Source organism: Sorex araneus, chromosome 6 (genome assembly GCF_027595985.1).
Source record: "Sorex araneus isolate mSorAra2 chromosome 6, mSorAra2.pri, whole genome shotgun sequence".
Lineage (NCBI taxonomy): Eukaryota > Metazoa > Chordata > Mammalia > Eulipotyphla > Soricidae > Sorex > Sorex araneus.
This window is the reverse complement of record NC_073307.1, coordinates 137,341,667-137,345,697: the sequence shown is the minus strand read 5'-3', so window position 1 is coordinate 137,345,697 and position 4,031 is coordinate 137,341,667. Positions and strand designations below refer to the sequence as shown.

Here is a 4,031-nt window from a genome sequence, read left to right as displayed (position 1 = left end):
TAAAATAACATAATATGAGACTGACCCCAAGTGTAGTAGACACAAGGGCCCGGAATACTGCTCCATAGTTGGAAGTCTGCCTTGTGAGCTGGGGGAGAAGGCAGCTGGAATAGAGAAAGGATCACTAAGTCAATGATGGTTGGAGGAATCGTTCGAGATGGGAGATATGTGCTGAAAGTAGATAAAGAACCAAATGTGATAACCTCTCAGTATCTGTATTGCCCAAAAGTAGAGAGTATGGAGGAAATTGTATGCCATAGAGGCAGGGGGAGGGTTGGAAGTGGGGGGGCAGGTGTATTGCGGACATTGGTGGTGAAAATGTGCACTGCTGGAGGGATGGGTGATTGATCATTGTATGACTGAAACTCAAAAACATGAAAGCTTTGTAACTCTATCTCATGGTGATTCAATACAAAAAAATCTATGATGCTCTGAAGCCCATCTAATTCAACATCCAGTGCAGTTATTGTGGGGTATGTGATATTGGTTTATTAGGTTTTTCTTTTCAGACTATCTATCATGGTTATCAGCTTAGATAACTCTTCATTTTGACCAGGATTTAATTTTCTCAACTTTTAAGGGTGCGTATGAGAGAGAAAAGGGACTCCATCATGCTGGAGAGACGGTAGAAGAACAGAAGCTCCCGTGACGCAGGTATCAGCTCCTAGCAGACCATTCTTATTCAGGGAACTCACCCTGAGCCATGGACTTCTGGAAGGCAGGTTCATGTTGCTGGTATATATCAGGTTTGGCATCTGGAATTAACAGGTAAATTTACTCCTAGTTCTACTCTCAGGGATCATTCCTGGTGGTTCTCAGGGATCTGTATGGAATGCTAGGGATCAAACCCGGGTTGGTCCAGTGCAAGGCAAACGCCCTCCCCACTGTACTATCTCTCTTGCCTCAAGAGATGTTTCTCTTTCAAAGAGAAGCCCTATTTGATGAGTAAAGGATAAGTTGTTATAACACAATTTGGCACATACTGCCCTGCTTCGTTGTGTTCTAAATCTCACCTGGTTTCTCAATATTTTCCTTTCACATTGCTCTGTCCCTTACTATTTTCACTTCACAATCTATCCTTACTTTTAGATGTAAAAGATTATTGATGATTTATGTACGATATGTATATTTATATCCAACTTTCTAGAGCTGGGTTGCTTCCAATCATTAACTACAATTTCTCACCACCCCCTTGCTCAAAGTATTTGTGTTCATTCAAAATGCATCTGTCTTGTTTAGTGTTGACTCACGTGGTTTCAAGCACTAATTCATTGCTTTCTTAACAAGTCTATTAGGTCCCTTAGAGCAGTTAATGATAGTATCTTCCTCATTGGTTATTGTGGGTATGGAGGAGATTATGTGTATAAAGTGCTTAGCACATTATCTGGCATGCAGAAAATTCTCAGCAGATGATCTGAATGCCCCCAGACCAAGACCACATTAGGATTTTAATAAATACCAGTTACAGTAATGAATGTTTGATTACCTCAGGTGATCTGTGGACTCCTTACCCATAAAGCTAGGTCCCAGAACATTTGGAACATGAAGTGTTCAGGAGATGGTAATTATAGAAGCCCCCATTAATCCTTCTAAATTATTCCCTTTTTACAGATAATAAAACTGAAACTCAGAGAGGTTATGTATCTTGCTTATGACCACTCAGCATAGTTGGTGGTAAAATTGGTGTCAAACCCTGATCTAACTCTGTATCATTTATTTTTAAGCACTCAACTATGTTGCAATTCCCAGGCTGTGTCTTTGGATGATTATCATTTCAGAAACATTTGACTTAATTTTGTTATAGAATTTAATCTTATTTTCTCTCCACCTGAATAACAAATATTTTTTCTATTAATGTTTACTAAGACCTGATATCACCAACCAGGACCATTTGGAGTAACTTGATGAAAATGACTGAGAGATTAGTCCTCAGGTGGATTCATATAGCACAAGGCTTGGTCAATAGAAACAGGAGTGGGTTCCCGTCACTGCCCGTGTCTTTATTTCAGCAGTGTGTGCTGGATACAGAGCACACAAGTATAGACTGTGCCCCTAGGAACTTGCTGTGTGTTTCTTCAGTACTCTACATGGAATTTACCTTCTAAACAATGTTGTTTGGGACAGGGATACTGACAAACAGAATAAGGTTTAGAGTATGACTTCCCTTCCCTTCCCTTCCCTTCCCTTCCCTTCCCTTCCCTTCCTTCCCTTCCCTTCCCTTCCCTTCCCTTCCCTTCCCTTCCCTTCCCTTCCCTTCCCTTCCCTTCCCTTCCCTTCCCTTCCCTTCCCTTCCTTCCCTTCCCTTCCCTTCCCTTCCTCCTTCCCTTCCCTTGCCTTCCCTTCCTTCCCTCCCTCCTTCCTTCTCTTCTTCCCTCCCTCCTTCCCTCCCTCCCTCCCTCCCTCCCTCTCTCCCTCCCTCCTTCCTTCCTTCCTTCCTTCCCTCCCTCCTTCCTTCCCTCCCTCTCTTCCTCCCTCCCTCCCTCCTTCCCTCCCTTCCTCCTTCCTTCCTTCCTTCCTTCCTTCCCTCCATCCCTCCTTGTTCCTTCCTCCCTCCCTCCCTCCCTCCCTCCCTTCCCTTCCTCCCTCCCTCCCTCCTTCCTTCCTTCCTTCCTTCCTTCCTTCCTTCCTTCCTTCCTTCCTTCCTTCCTTCCTTCCTTCCTTCCTTCCCTCCTTCCCTCCTTGTTCCTTCCTTCCTCCCTCCCTCCCTCCCTTCCTTCCTTTCTTTCTTCCTCCCTCCCTCCCTCCCTTCCTTCCTTCCTTCCTTCCTTCCTTCCTTCCTTCCTTCCTTCCTTCCCTCCCTCCCTCCCTCCCTCCCTTCTTCTTCCTTTCTTTCTTTTCTTTCTTTCTTTCTTTCTTTCTTTCTTTCTTTCTTTTCTTTCTTTCTTTCTTTCTTTCTTTCTTTCTTTCTTTCTTTCTTTCTTTCTTTCTTTCTTTCTTTCTTTCTTTCTTTCTTCCTCCCTCCCTCCCTCCCTCCCTCCCTCCCTTCCTTCCTTCCTTCCTTCCTTCCTTCCTTCCTTCCTTCCTTCATTCCTTCCTTCCTTCCCTCCTTCCCTCCTTCCTCCTTGTTCCTTCCTTCCTCCCTCCTCCCTTCCTTTCTTCCTTCCTTCCTTCCTTCCTTCCTCCCTCACTCCCTTCCTTCCTTCCTCCCTTCCTTCCTTCCTTCCTTCCTTCCCTCCCTCCCTCCCTCCCTCCCTCCCTTCCTTCCTTCCTTCCTTCCTTCCTTCCTTCCTTCCTTCCTTCCTTCCTTCCTTCCTTCCTTCCTTCCTTCCTTCCTTCCTTCCTTCCTTCTCTCTCTCCTCTCTCTCTCTTTCTCTCTCTCTCTCTCTCTGCAACACCTGTCTGTACTCAGAGCTAATGTCTGTCTCTGTGCTCAGGGAACAGGATAACACTCCTGGTGATGCTTGGGGAACCATACAGGGTGCCAGAAATTGAATCCAGGGTGGTTATTGCAAGGCAAGCACCCTACCTGCTGAACTCACTCCGACCCCAGAGTAGTGGCATTACTAAGGACACGCAGGTCTCCAGGTATAGCTCCAATGCTCCAGCTGAAATCCTGTGACCTTCCATCTGCAGTCTTGTTAAACATACTGCAGTGGTAGGTGGGGTTGCATCGGAGGAGAAAATGACCTGACATTCAGGCACCATGGGTCAGAAACTGTCGAATCTGAAACTTGCTCTGATGCCTGCTGTATTTTGATGTGACTCTCCGGTGAGAGATGAATGTGGTCTCCTCTTGGGACTTCAGAAGAGACCAATGTCTGAGTGGATGGAAGGTCTCAGAGGAGACAGCACCGTGAGCATGTAGCTGTGGGATGTGGCTCCTGAAAGATGTGACCAGCTCTGGAACAGGATGGGGCTTCAAATTTCTCTGCACAAAGCACTAGCAAATATATCCACCTTGACAGAAAAGAAAGTTCAGCCATGAGCCAGGAGTTCTTGTCAGTGACTGAGTAAGTGGCCCAGGGAAGCAGAGGGGATAGTTTAGTGCTGGCCTCTGGAGAAGGACAGGCTGAGGTTGCAATCTGATGGGC

General features: G+C 45.8%; 1 protein-coding gene across 1 annotated transcript in view; it reads left to right on the top strand.

Annotated features, from left to right (window-relative positions):
• Positions 1-592: 592 nt before the first annotated feature.
• The window catches only part of PAMR1 (peptidase domain containing associated with muscle regeneration 1), a 128,313-nt gene continuing 124,874 nt past the window's right edge, over positions 593-4,031 (top strand). The window contains exon 1 of the mRNA XM_055141951.1: positions 593-654. The gene's annotated coding sequence lies outside the window, so the exon portion shown is untranslated. The remainder of the gene's footprint in view (positions 655-4,031) is intronic.